The sequence below is a fragment of the Sardina pilchardus genome, chromosome 6 (assembly GCF_963854185.1).
Source record: "Sardina pilchardus chromosome 6, fSarPil1.1, whole genome shotgun sequence".
Lineage (NCBI taxonomy): Eukaryota > Metazoa > Chordata > Actinopteri > Clupeiformes > Clupeidae > Sardina > Sardina pilchardus.
This window is the reverse complement of record NC_084999.1, coordinates 27,850,284-27,865,283: the sequence shown is the minus strand read 5'-3', so window position 1 is coordinate 27,865,283 and position 15,000 is coordinate 27,850,284. Positions and strand designations below refer to the sequence as shown.

Sequence of the window (15,000 nt, the reverse complement as noted above, 5' to 3'; positions counted from 1 at the left end):
GACCCCCTTAGGTAGCTAGGTACAGTAGCTAGACTAGTAATCAAGTCAAGGCACATTTATTTATAAAGCGCATTTTTGTATGCACAAAGTGCAAACCCAAAGCGCTTCACACGCAGACGTCAATACATAAACAGTCAGACATATTAACAAATAATTGACAATAAACAAAAACGAAATGATGCTACCTGCTAGTCCTACTGCACACGTCCTCATCCAGACACTGATCAAGGCAGGCAGTTCAGCAGCTCTTCGGCGATGATGTTTCACACAGAGTTAAGAGCTGTTCCGATTGAGCTCTCTGACCAGGTGCTGGGAGGGCTATACTCTCGTAGTGCATTCACAGGTGGGCTTGTCCAGAATCTTCTATCAGTTGGCATTGATGTTGCAGGCCGGACTGTCTCAGAGTTAAAAAAAAAAAAAAAAAGAAAAGTGATAGGCTAGCCAAACCGCATTGAAAGAAGTGCTTTTTAGTAAAAAAGTACACGTCGGTGGCGTTCAATTTAAAGATTAGACACAAAGACGGAACAAAACACACCCACAGCCCACCTTCTGAGCACCTATCGGTGCCTTGACTGTGTGTGAGAGGGCCAGAGAGTGAGATCATCAGCCTGATTCAGATGAGCGTGAGATGAATCTCTCCGTGAGTCACTCGGTGATTGTGTCACACATCACCCACACGTCCAGCACTGTCCACAAGTGCACAGAGTCTGAGCACGGACGCACGCACACTGTTTGCTGATGGTGACTGAACCACATCTCTGTACTCAGTAGAGCATTTGAACACACACACACACACACACACACACACACACACACACACACACACACACACACACACACACACACGATGCAAGGTGCCAGGATTGAACAAGAGCTTGAACCTGAGACCCTCTGGTTGCCAAGCAACTCCTCTACTAGCTGAGCGGAGCCACTGTCACCGTCCTGAGTGTAAGGGAGCTCTGAGAGTCAGTTGTGATGCGACAGCATGAGTCCGTAGCTTCTAGCTGTAGCTGAGTAAGAGTCACAGTCAAAGGTCAATTGTAATGCTCTCACATCCTCCAAGGGCACCTGTTCTGTAGGAGCTGTAAGCTTTCATCCAGGTCACCTTTACACTTTCACCCAGATCACCTTTACACTTTCTCCCAGGTCACCTTTACACTTTCATCCAGATCACCTTTACACTTTCACCCAGGTCACCTTTACACTTTCACCCAGATCACCTTTACACTTTCACCCAGATCACCTGTACATTCCATGTTCACCCAGATCACCTGTACATTCCATGTTCACCCAGATCACCTTTACACTTTCACCCAAATCACATTTACACTTTCATCCAAGTCACCTTTTCGCTTTTACACTTTCATCCAGATCACCTTTACACTTTCATCCAGATCACCTTTACACTTTGACCCAGATCATCTGTACATTCCGTGTTCACCCAGATCATCTTTACATGATAAGCTCTCCTTCATCTGCCCACCTTGACTACTGTTTGTTCCTCTCAGTTTCTATAAAAAAAGAACTTCATTTTGGCGCCAGGTGTTTCGACAAGAAGGGAGGGAGAGAAAGAGAGACAGCAATAGAGGAAGTGTGTGTGTGTGTGTGTGTGTGTGTGTGTGTGTGTGTGTGCGCGAGAGGTACTGTATTGATGTCTATCGTTTCTTGTTAATTAAGCTGATTTGTGTGGTACCTGTTAAAACGATGCCTTCTGCTTGCCTCTCAGCTTAATGCTCCTCTCTTCAGTGGGAAGGGAAGGTGCCCTGAAATCCAATTGAAAATGGATGATATTCAAGGACGGTGTAGGAGGCAACTGTTCATGCAGAGTGTTTTACAGCAATGAAAGCAGCGAGACTTCAACACAAGGCAGCCAGACAGGATAACAAGAGTTACCACAGAGGGATGCGCACAAAAGAGTCTGTGTGTGTATGTGGTGGTCTTGTTGTGTGTGCTACGATTGTATTTGTGTGCATGCATGTGTGTGTGTGTGTGTGTGTGTGTGCATATGTGTATGTGGCGGTCTGTGTATGTGGCGGTCTTTGTACTATGATTGTATTTGTGTGCAGGTGTATGTGTGTGCTTGTGGATGCGCGTGTGTGTTTGTGTGTTTGTGTGTTTGTGTGTGTGTGTGTGGGGGGGGGGGGGGGGGGGGGGGTTCTTTGTGTGCAGAGTTTATCTCCTCTTGGAGAGTTGTTTTTATCTTTTTTTGTTGAGATCCTCAGTTTCTGGTGTCTCATGACTTAATGCAAAACCCCCCCCCAAAAAAACAACAACCAAACCAAAAAAAGAAAACAATAGTGATGATTAATGGGGACAAAGCTGAGTGAAACAGGAGATGGATAAATGGGGTGTTTCTGTCTGGATTGGTTATATCAGCAAAGGTATCGTTCCAGTATAGTCCAGAATACTGCTGACGCCAGATGTAACGTGAGATTCCCCTCATAGCTCAGGATTAGCTGCAGTTTTGCCTCTGTTTCTCAAATCTGTGCCTTTGCTCAACTAAAGCAGAGCTCAAGCCTGTCTCTTCTGGAGGAAAGGTAATGAATTGGTGTGGTCCGCGCGACAGGTGACATTGGATTTGGATTGTGACAGAGAGCTTTCCGAGGGATTGGTGACACGCCATTTGTATGAGTTCGGCGTCTTTCATTTGCACAGCGTCGTGGAACTTCTACAGGAACTGAAATTGGACCCAGTCGCCACTGCAGCATGCATCACAATCATGCCCCATTACCCCTTTCTTTAGTTTGGTTGTGTTTGTTCATACGTATCCATTGTACTGTGTGTGTGAGCATTTTTGAGTGCTTTGTTTTCACAGTCATGGCCTGAAGAAGGTGTGTGTGTGTGTGTGTGTGTGTGTGTGTATACATGTGCATGCACTCTGTGTGTGCGTATATGCGTGTATGTATTTGTGAGATGGAGAGACGTGTGCATCTGCCTGTGCGTATGAGAGAGAAAGAAAGAGAGAGAAAGAGAGGGAGAGAGAGGGAGAGAGAGAGAGAATGTGTGTATAGCAGCGAGCATTTTTTTCTAAAGCCATCACACTTGTCAGGCACTGATACATGGGTCTGCATTCCTGACGACAACACAAATGAATTACAGTGGTGAAGCGGAGGAGTGGGAGTAGTTGAAAGGGTGTGTGGAGAGGACCACTCTCAAGACCCAACGCTCTGCCATGAAGGAGAGAGAGAGCCAGTTCAGCACAGCTGAATAGCCTATAAAGCTTTTCTCTTTTTAAAAAAAAAAAAAAAAATGGTTGAACAAATAAGCGCTCTTGTCTACTCACTCCTCTCTCTCTCTCTCTCTCTGTGTGTGTGTGTGTGTGTGTGTGTGTGTGTGTGTGTGTGTGTGTGTGTGTGTGTGTGTGTGTGTGTGTGTATGTGTGTTTTTGTGTGTCGGTGTACATGCATGTGTGTGTGTGTGTGTGTGCGTGTGCGTGTGTGTGTGTGTGTTGTGTGTAGCTCTGTGATTGGTGCGGGGACACATCCTGCCCAGCAGTGCATTGGCTCTGATTGTGTGCACTGGTTCATTTTGGGCAGAATGTCCCAGAGTGCTTGCTGGGCTGACATTCAGGCGTTAATCATGCAGACAGGGGAAATGCCCTCGTCCCGCTTATTTCCCCCGAGGCGGAGTGGCGGCGGCAGGATCTGGTAAATGGCATGAATTACCTGCACTACTCGCCGGCAATCTTCCCTTAGAACGGATGGCGATGGAGTAGCAAAGAATCGGTTTGCGCAGTGCAAGAGCCGCGGTGTTGAACAGCGCATGGGGAGACTTTATGTCATACCTTCAGATATTTCTCTTTTTTTTATTTTGTCTTTCTGGTTGGCCTCTATTTATTCGTTTCACGTTCTATCTTTCTTTCTTTCTTTCTTTCTTTCTTTCACTCTCTCTTCCTTTCTCTCTTTCTTTCTCTCCCGCTGTTTTATTCATGTAGCCTGCTATCTTTCATTAAGACCTAGTCTTTCAGGCTGCGAGAGGGCCAACTCTTCCTCCTTACACAAGTTGATCCCTGCGTTGGTGGTGGCGGTGGTGCTGGTGAGATTGCTGCGCGGTGCGGTGCGGTGCGGTGCGGTGCGCCTCCCTCCCTACCCTCCCGAGCGGAGAAGGGCCGTCTGAGCGCTACATATGTAGATAGAGGGGATTAGTGGGGCTTGGCTAACAATGCAGCCATAAGCCCCTCGGAGCTGGCCGTGTACTCAATTAAACGGCAAGGCGGAGAGGACAACAAACACTGCAGCGGGCAGGAGAGGCAAGAGCAAAAAAAAAAAAAACCACACGTCTCATTTGGGTGGCATTTGAATAATAACTCACAAACTGGCCTTTTTTAAAGGAAGAAAGCAGTGTTTTGTTTAAAGTAGGGCACGTCTATGGTTCCCCAGGCCAACCTTGCACTAACCTGGGGATGCTGTTAAACAAATTGCAGCCCCCCCCCCCCCCCCCCACACACACACACACTTCCTCCTCCTCCCTCCCATTCTTTATCCCCATTGCTGTGGCTTTGCAGACAGAGACGATTCATCCTTTTGATCCTCTGACAATTTCCTATTTATTTCCACCTGCCTGTATCCATGGCCTTCTCAGTGCCTCAGAGGACCTGCAAACACAGCAGTAGAGTACACACCCTATCCCTCTTTCTCTCTCTCTCCTCTTTCTCCCTCTTACTATCTCTCTCTCTCTCTCTGTCTTTTACACTCTCTCTTTCTCTCTCACTCTCTCTTTCTGTTTCTCTCACTGTCTCGCTTTCTATCTCTCTTCCTCTCTCTCTCTCACACTCTAGCTTAGCTCTCACTTCCACAATCTCTTTTTTTCTTTCACCTTCTATTTTTGTTGCTCTCTCTCTCTCTCTCTCTCTCTCTCTCTCTCTGTCTCTCGCTGTACAGTATCTCTCTCTCTCTCCCTCCCTCTCTCTCTCTCTTTCTCTCTCTGTGTTTTCCCATCTCTCTTCCATCCCTCTGTTCTCTCTCTCCGCATCCACTCCAGTGGCTTACTGCGCTGGCTTCAACCCAGATTTCACTTTCTGATTTACTGCCTGTCAGGGAGTTCAGTTTTTTTTTCATGCCGCCCCTTCTTCCTTCCTCCTGCTTGCTTTTCTTCTTTTTATCTGCTCGGCGTGCTGTGTTTATTTGTTTACTGCTCTCTGTGGCGAGCGGATCTCCACTTCTGAGGTTTTTCTGGAGCGGGGTCTTCTCGACCTCCGAGTCTCCTGCTGAATGGCTGTGGCTCCTTCTGTGCCATTGTAGGATGGGATGGAAGGAGCTGAGGCTGCTCTGGGTCAAGAGGAGTAAATTGATAGTCAAGTCGTCTGCGCTTTGACGACTCTAAAGAGGCTACAGTATGTGGAAGAGCTTTTCGTTGATGTGAAATGTTCAAAAGTGACCATGAAATAGCATCAGTATCCTACAATCAATCAATTCATTATTTATAGTGAGACATCACCATGCAATGTGGTCTCAACCAACACTTTACACAGTAAAAAGAAAACTCACATACACAATCTTACAAAATCTTACACGTACTGTAGTTCCTTTAATTGGACTATTCTGTCTTGGGTAGTTTTCTGGACAGTTGTGATTGAGTCTCGTGTAGTGTGGAAGCTGCTGTAATGGCATGCTTTCTTTCTCACAGCACCTGAGGGCTGGTCGTTGTGGAGGTCAAAAGGCTGCAAATAATTTTATCTCATCACTAAAGCCAATCAATTCCAAAATATGACGCTAGCACTAGTTTTATGCAATTACCCAACAGCAGAGCAATATAAGCTTATGTGTGATAAACTGTCACACAGAGATGTGGAAGAGTAGTTTAGCTCAGCACTCTCTTCCTCTCTCCCTCCCTTTCTCTCTCTCCCTCTCTCCCTCCCTCTCCCTCTGTCTCTCCCTCTCTCCCTCCCTCCCTCCCTCCCTCGGTGACCCTTGTGCTGTGCTTCAATGAGCTGCGGCGTGTTTACTGTGCCAGCTCTGCCCCTTCAGCGTCCCGAGTTGCGGCTCATCCATTCTCCTCCATTTTAAAATGGATGTTATTACACCCGCACCCTCAGCACACCACTTGTTTACATTAATGAACAAGGATGATGCGTGAGCGCACACAACAAGCGGCCCTCTCCCTCTCTCTCCCTCTCTCTCTCCCTCTCTCTCCCTCTCTCTCCTTCCCTCTCTCTCTCCCTCTCTCTCTCTCTTTCTCTCTCTCTCCAGCCATGGGGCTTTTAACCTTGGCACCGTCTCAAGCCTGGTGCTGGCTTATTTATTTATTTATTTATTTATGTTCAGCGGCGTGTTGCGATTGTGCCAAATTATAATGTAATTACCAGCTGGAGAGACTCGGGGTGGCTCTGACATGGAGGGTCGTGATTCGTCCAGGCAGGGGATGATGGGTACGTGCGCAGGCATCGCTGCTGCTGCTGCTGTCCCCCCAGCTCTGTCCAGGAACCAGCGGGAGAGGAGGAGAGGAGAAAGATGGAGAGGAGGGGTGGAGAAGAGGAGAGGAGAAAGATGGGGAGGAGGGGAGGAGAGGAGAGGAGGGGAGGAGAGGGAGGAGAGGAGAAAGATAGAGAGGATAGAGAGGAGAGGAGAGGATGGGAGGGGAGGAGGGGAGAGGATGGAGAGGAAAGGAAGGAGAGGAGAGAAGCGGGAGGAGAGGAGCTGGAGGAGATGAGGGGAGGGGAGGGAGGAGAGAAGACTGGTTAAAGAAGAGGAGGGGTGTGGAGAGAGGAGAGAAGAGAGAGGCGAATAGACAAGATCAGAGTTTGAGGGAAAAGACGGAGAAGGGAGAGGATATCAATTCAATTCAATTCAATTCAAATAGCTTTATTGGCATGAATGTAAAATTTTACAATATTGCCAAAGCATTCAATACAATAGTTATACAGATAATAATAATACAAACAATAACAGAAATAATGATAATACAGATAATGATAATAATAGTAATAATGATAATAATAATGATAATAATAATAGTAATGATCATGGTAATGAGGTAATATCAGGCTGAATAATAATTAAAAAAAAAATGATAATAATAATAATTCTACTAAAAAATAATAATAATAATAATAAAAAAAACATTAAAAAAATTAAATGAAAAAGTAGCTAAAAAAAAAAAAAAAAAAAAAAAAATTAAGAAAAAGAATAGAGAGAAAAAAGAGTCTATGAATTACTATGTTATTGATCATGAGATGTGGGCTGTTCTCTGAGGATGTGGCAGGAATGGACATATTCGGCAGCTAGGTCTACACAGCTGTCAACTTCCCCCAGGAGGAATAATAGTTTTTTTTCATCGCTTATGATAAGAAATTCGGGACATATGTCTCCGAATTTACAAAAGTAGCTTTCCCTAGTAATTGTGTAACGTTTACATTCGGTGAGAAAATGCTGCTCATTTTCGACTTTGTTCTCGCAATGGGCGCACGTTCTTTTATCGGGGGCCAGCCAGGTTTGCCTGTGTCGCCCCTTTTCAATTGCAAGGCTATGGTCGCTGAGCCTGTACCTTGTCAATAGCTTTCTGTGTTTATAATTTGAAATTTTAGTTAAATATGGTGCCAATTTATAATCAGATTTTATTAATTCATATACTTTGAGTTTACTTACTTGTTTAATTTGATTTTTCCAATTGGTAATGTAATTTTCTTGCATTTTTGTTTCTAATTGTTTTAATTTTGAAGTGATGGTTGAATCGATGTTGGTTAGGCCATGTTTTTCAAATAGGTCATCTAAGGGGTTCTTCTCAGAATTTCCGTCCCTCCACTGGGCAGCAGTATGGTGGTATCTGTCTGGTTCACTGTATTTCAGGTGATGCCAGAATTTAGCTGATCTTTTTTGAATGTTAAAGAGGAGAGGGAATCTTCCTAGTTCAGCTCTGCATCCTATATTTGGGCAACTTCTGTTTACTCCTAGGATGTTTTTGCAAAATTCCAAGTGAAATGTCTCAGGTTGACTTTTGTCCCATGCTTCCAACTTATTTTTATATTTGTTGCCCCAAATCTCACTCCCATATAGTAAAATTGGTTTAATTACAGAATCAAAAATTTTCAACCATATTTTTATTGGGGGGTTATATTTAGTTAATGATTTTCTTAAAAAGTAGTATGTTTTTCTTGCTTTTTCGGTTAGGTCCGTCATTGCTTTGTCAAATTTACCGGTATGTGAAATTATTAAGCCTAAATAACAATATTGTTTTACATTTTCTAGTGATTGTTTGCCGATTGTGAAGTTATAACTGTTAGATGCTGATTGCTTTTTTTGGAAGATCATAACTTTAGATTTTTCATAATTAATTGGTAGGGCCCAAGTTGTGCTATATTCATTAACTGTGTCGATGCTTTCTTGCAGTCCCTCTGCCGTTGGGGATAAGATAAGCAGGTCGTCTGCAAAAAGTAGACATTTGATCTCTCTACCCAGGAGGTTAATGCCTGGGCAGGAGGTTTTCTCAATTTTGGTGGCCAAATCATTTATATAGAGATTAAATAAGGTTGGGCTGAGGCAGCAACCTTGTCGGACTCCTCTAGTTTGGTTAAAGAAATCTGTTGTTTTATTATTAATTTTTACGCAGCATTTATTGTTAGTATACATGTCTTTTATGGTATCATATGTTTTCCCCCCAATTCCACTATTAATTAATTTTAACATGATTCCCTCCTGCCAAACTGAATCAAAGGCTTTGCTGAAATCTATGAAGCAGCCAAATAATTTACCTTTTTTAGTTTTATGTACATGTTCATCGATTATTGCTTGAAGTGTATATATATGATCTGTTGTTCTGTTGTTTTTTGAGAAGCCAATCTGGGATGGATTTAGGATATTATTGTTTTTAATAAAATGTGTTATTCTGTTGTTTAGGATTCCACAAAAAAGTTTTCCAAGGTTGCTGCCTTGTGATATGCCTCTATAATTATTAGGATTAAATTTGTCACCTTTTTTATAAATTGGAGTTATGTGGCTCACTTTCCAATGATCTGGAAAGTGGCCCGATGTTAGAATCAGATTAAATAATTTCAAGATTGCCTCTCTTAATTTAGTTGTGCTGTGTTTCAACATTTCGTTGTAGATTCCATCAGTGCCAGATGATTTTTTGTTCTTGAGAGATTTTAACTTTGTTTTTAATTCATGCAATGTTATTGTAGTGTCCAGTTGAGTTAATTTATTCTTCTCTGTTTGTTCCAGTTTTTCCAATTTGAATTTCAAGTTTTTTTGTTCAGGATTTAGGCTATCTTGTTCATACAATTTTTCAAAATGTTCTCTCCATTTTCTTCCATTTTCAAGTGGGATGGTGTTTTCTTTTTTAGTTTTGTTTAGGTGATTCCAGTGGTCCCAAAAGGTGTTTTGGTCTAATGTTTTTTCCATTTGTTGTAATTGTGAATTGACGTGGTTCATTTTTTTGTGTCTTAGTAGGGATTTGTATTTCTGAAGGGTATTATGATATTGTGTTCTGATCTCTTGATTGGTTGGGTCTCTGTGTTTTCTATTAGAGCATATTCTCAGTTCTTTTCGTAGTGATCGGCAGTCTCTATCAAACCATTTGTTTGTATTCAAATTCTTTCTTTTTTTAGTAATGCTATGCTTTACTTTCTTTAAAGAACTTTTGGCCACTGTAGAAAAAATTGTTGTTAATCTTTCAGTAGCCAAGTTGATGTCTTCTTTATCGTTTTCGAATTTGGTGAACAGGAAGGAGTAGATCATGTTTTCTATTTGGATACTGTTTAATTGTGTTTTAAATTGTTCCAGATTGTCATTGTTCCAAATGTATTTTGCGGGGAGTGGGTGTAGGGCTGATGTAGATTGATGGTGCTCAAGGTAAGGGTTCTTTTTGAGACTAATGGTGATGTGACAGTGGTCTGATATGGGCAGCTGAGGCATCACCATGAAATAATTTATTTGATTTGGATCAAGGTCTGTTATGGCATAATCCACCACACTGCTGCCCAGGGATGAGGAGTAAGTGAATTTGCCCAGAGAGTCACCCCGTGTTCTGCCATTGACAAGGTACAGACTCAGGGTTTTACAAAGTTGTAGAAGTTCCTTGCCATGTTTATTGAGTATGTTGTCAAAGGTAAGCCTTTGTCTACTTACCACATTGTTTTGTTGGAGTGTTGTTATGTATTTTAGGCCATATGGGTCGACATAATCGACGACGTTTCCTGTTCTTGCATTTAAATCTCCCATTAGTAATATTTTCCCGATGGTTTGGAATTCTGTGATATCATGTTTTAGACTGTCAAATGTATCATCTGAATAGTACGGTGATTCGTGTGGTGGAATGTATAAGGCACATAAATAAGTGTCATGGAAAGAGCATGTGAGCTCTTTGGAGATTTTGAGCCATATATGTGATGGTCCTTTTTTCACTATGTCAATATGTTGTTTGAGTGACTCTTTGAGCCAAACTATAACTCCCCCTGAGTTCCTGCCACATTTAATATTGGGGTGTTTAACAGATGGTAAATGTATATCTATGTAGTTAGGTAAAGAATAGTTTTCCTGTCCTTTTTTAGCCCATGTTTCAAGTGCTATCAATATGTCTGAGTTATTTACAATATTTACAAAATCAGGATCTCTAATCTTCTCTCCAAATGAAGAAGAATGCATTCCCTGGATATTATAACTTGTGATTTTTAGAGAGTTCATTACTAAAATAGTATTTGCCAGAAAAAAAATGGATGTTTCACTACTCAAGTTAATTAATTAGACCTAAAAGCTGGTTCTAGAACACCCATACGGTAAAGCGTAACCAAGAGTGTGACCAGACATGAAAATAAAGAAATTAGCCTATACATTAAGACATTTTAGGTTAATGGGGAGAAAGGAAAAAAATAAAAAAAATTAAAAAAAAATAAACAACAACAACAACAACAACAAAAAGAACATACAGTACACACACACACACACACACACGCGCACACACACGCACACACACACACACACACACACACACACACACACACACACACACACACACACACACACACACACACACGCACATCGTACACATATTTCCCTTTTGCATACATGTAAAACATACATTCTGTATTTTTTATTTTTTTTTTTTTCTTTTTAGTGTAAGAGGCTATCACATATGAGTTGCAGCATTGTTTTTATCTGGATGAGATCTGAATCTCTGTTTGAGATAGCAGTTGCATAAGTCTGCCTAGTAGTTTGATCTAAGGTCTGTCCAATTCTATCAGACCGTAGGAATCTTCCCCTGTTCAATGTTGTGTCTTTTAGGTTTTTTGCAAAAAGTTTCATGCCTTCCTTGTGGATGTGCACATTGTCATATAAATGGTTTGTGGTGATGTCATTATGATGTGCTATCTTTACGTTAGGTGTCAAATCACAAAAGGACGCCACCTTGGCATTGACTTTGTCGATAACACTTTTTGGTATATCACGTCTTGGGAGTAATGATGAGATGATTACCTTGGCGTCAGGGTGTTTTTGAGTGGCGATTTTTATAGTATCGATTAAGGCCTCCGCCACATCAGTTCTTCTTGCACTGAGGTCATTTGTCCCTGTGTGAATGATTATGTGGGATGGATTACTTAGTGAGCCTTTCTGTAGGGTATCCTTTGCTATTTGTGTTGTTGGGCACCAGAGTTTGTTGACGTTGCTCTTCGGGAAGAGTCGTCGTTGGTCCAGATGATTTCCGTTGGAGTCACACAGAATGAAGATGTTGTTCTCTGTTGGGTGCATCCTTTGTTGACCAAGGCTGATGTTAGAAGATGATGAGGAGGTTGTGATGTTACAGATGTTTTGTTGATGTTTGGTGATCTTTTTGTGCTCTCTCCTTCAAGTTTCTTTCTTTGTACATCTGTGTACATCTCTGTTCCCAACTGTGCTTTTCTCTCCTTTTATGATGTCTTTCCATCCAATATCTCTCCCTCTCTTTCTCTCTTTCTCTCTCTCTCTTTCTCTCTGTGCAGACTCCACAGGGAGGAGGCTCTTGGCTCTATAATCAGTCCTGAAGAAGGAGTAACAGAGCCAGGGGACTTCTTTCTGTCTTCTGCCTTCCCTCCTTCCTCCTTCTCTCTCCCTCTCTCTCTCTCTCTCTCTCTCTCTCTCTCTCTTCTCTATCAGTTATATATCCCTACACCACCCAATTACCCTCTCTAACCTCTGGCAACTGAGATGCATAGCAACGGCTTTGCAACGGTCGTGAGTCAAGCATCGTGAGAGGAAAGTAAGAGAGGTGGTGTGTCTCTCGGTGCATGTACAGTAGATATCAGGGTTTGTCAGATGAGCTATTAGGATGTAGCTCTGGAGGCTGGACTCTGTGGATGAGCTGCACTGGGCTGCACTGGAGGGGATCAGTGTCTGTTTTGTCTTCTTGTCTGATCATTTGTTGGTTTGTCTGGTTGTTTTTTTTTTTATTCTTGTATGGTTTCATTTGGAATAAGCAATATTTGTATGAATGTCAAAGAGTCAGGAGCTTCAAAGAAAGAGGGAGAGAGAGAGAGAGAGAGACACAGATAGAGAGAGAGAGAGAGAAATAGAGAGAGTAGAAAGGAAAAAAGGATATAGAGATACAGCACTGTATATAGAGAGGGAGATGGAGAGAAAATGGAAAGGTATATATAGAAAGAGAGACAAAACAGAATATATACAGAGAGAGAGATAGCGTGTGAATTTGTCTGTGTGTGTGTGTGTGTGTGTGTGTGTGTGTGTGAGAGAGAGAGAGAGAGAGAGAGAGAGAGAGAGAGAGAGAGAAGTGAAATCTTTCCCTCTCTGCGCAACATTACACAACAGTAGAGAGCGAAAGAGAGAAGAGAGCAGAAAGAGGCAGATAGCAGAGTGCAGCTCCAGCACGTCACTGAGAGAGAGAGAGAGAGAGAGAGAGAGCGATGGACCCTTTCACTTTGGGTTGACTTCCCTTGCGGACGGCCGCCCAATTACCCCTGCTGCCCGCGACCCTCCGAGGCTGCGTGGCGCCGGGGTGACCGCGCACCCATGCCAGCCTGGCGGCTGTACCATCCGGCACACACCCACTCGCTGGACGGGGCCCCTAATGACGCACTCATCCACAGAGGTCACCTTTGGGTGGCGCGGGCATGGCTGTGTGCCCCTTGGCGCGGCGGGCAGGCGGGCGGTTGGTGGGGTTGTTGGCATGGCATGTGGCGGGCACAGGGAGGCCCCGGGCCTCTTAATTGCCCCACCCGCGGGGCTGTGCGGCCCGACAGCAGCAGCTGCAGCGGCAGCAGCGGGCACCGCGTTGGCAGTGCGCGGGCATGATGCCAGGCCCACGGGGGCACCCGAGCCCAGCCGATTAAACATGATTTGGGGGAATTAGCCGCTGGCTGGGGAGGGTGGGACTGAGCTGTGATGCAGCAGCATAATAAAGCCTGCCTGTCTCCTGGGGGTCATCACACACCAACTTTGTTTGCGTCCCTCTGCGATTGGACATTGAGCACTGTGATTGCCCCTTAGTCTCTCTCTCTCTCTCTCTCTCTCTCTCTCTCTCTCAATTCAATTCAGGTCAATTCAATTCAGTGAGCTTTATTGGCATGACTGTGTGCATTGTACAATATTAGCAAAGCATTAAGAGCAGTAAAATAAACAGCAGTAATGATAGTAATGATGGTAATAACATGTGCTGTATGATATCCAATAAGAGTAATATCTATAATGATAAAGAAAGAGGAAATTATTATAGAATAACTAACGTGTAGGAAAGAAGGGACCAATTCCCCCAAAAATAAATATATGGGTGAGAGGTTAAATCAAACACAAATACTTTTTTTCCATGTGTGTGGGGTGGCCTTCTTTTGTGGCATGCTGATACAGTACATATTTTGCTGCTTTCATTTCTTCAGTTTCTTTCAATTCTCCAAATATATATTTCATTTTTTTCCATTCATTTGTTTGTTCTGTGAACTCTGGGCAGATATTCCTTGCTTTTATGTAGAATTCATATCTCAGGTCTCTATAATGAGGGCTGTATAATGACTGAAGATGTAGCTGAAGATGCTCTGTTTCTATGGCACTCCGAGTAGGATACAATGAGAGCATAGCTTGGCTTCTCTAGGCAGCCAGGTCTGCTTTCTCCTTCCACATTCTATGGCCAGGTTGTGCTCACTGTTCAGTCTGCACCTTGTCAAGGACTTGTCAGCGCATTGTAAAGTTTTTGTGGGGACTAATTTGTAGTCATGGTTTAAGGCCAAATTGCATTCGAGTTTCTGTTGGGTTTTGGTGATCTTGTTCCAACATTTAATATATTTTTCTTTCTCTGTGTATGTAATTTTGTTAGGGTGGATTTTCTCTGATAGTTGGATTTCTCTCTCTAACTCTCTCTCTCTCTCTCTCTCTCTCTCTCTTTCTGTATGTGTGTGTATATGTGTGTGTGTCTGTGTGTGAGTGTACTGTATGTATGTGTGTGTGTGTGTGTGTGTGTGTGTGTGTGTGTGTGTGTGTGTGTGTGTGTGTGTGTGTGTGTATGTATGTATGTATTTATATGATGTTTAGTGCTGCATGTGTGTGTGTATGGTTGTGTATGGAGCGTGTTTGGGAATTATAAGACAGATGACATGATGTTCTGCTGTTATTGATGGCAGTGGAGGGAAGGAAAGCAGGCAGGCAGTCAGGCAGGGTACGTCGGGGGGGGAATAGATGTGTCCGTGTGTGTAGCCCGGTGGCGTTGGCTGCCTGCTCCAGTAATGAGGGGGAGATCAGTGGGGGAGATTGGGGAGAAAAATAAGCCTCCAACCAGAGCCAAAGTTTTTTTTTGGGGGGGGGGGGAGAAAAACAACCTCGGTGGGGCGCCCACCTGTTCCACCGGCTGCAGTCAGAGCCTCCGCCGCTCATGGTGCAAACATGGCCTCGCGTCTGGCTGCTTTTTAGTCAGTCCACACAGGAGTTTTCGTTTCACCGGAAAACGGAATAGTTGTTTATTTCAACCTTATTGAACTGTGTAGTTTCCACAGCAGGAAGAAACAGTGGTGGTTTTTATGCTACTGTATGTTTATTATGTTTAAAAAAAAATCATATTGAACTCTCCCTGTTTTTCACGATCAGTGGGGTG

General features: G+C 43.3%; 1 protein-coding gene across 1 annotated transcript in view; it reads left to right on the top strand.

Moving 5' to 3' along the window:
• Positions 1 to 15,000, top strand: part of ptprub (protein tyrosine phosphatase receptor type Ub) — a 266,158-nt gene that overhangs the window by 64,247 nt on the left and 186,911 nt on the right.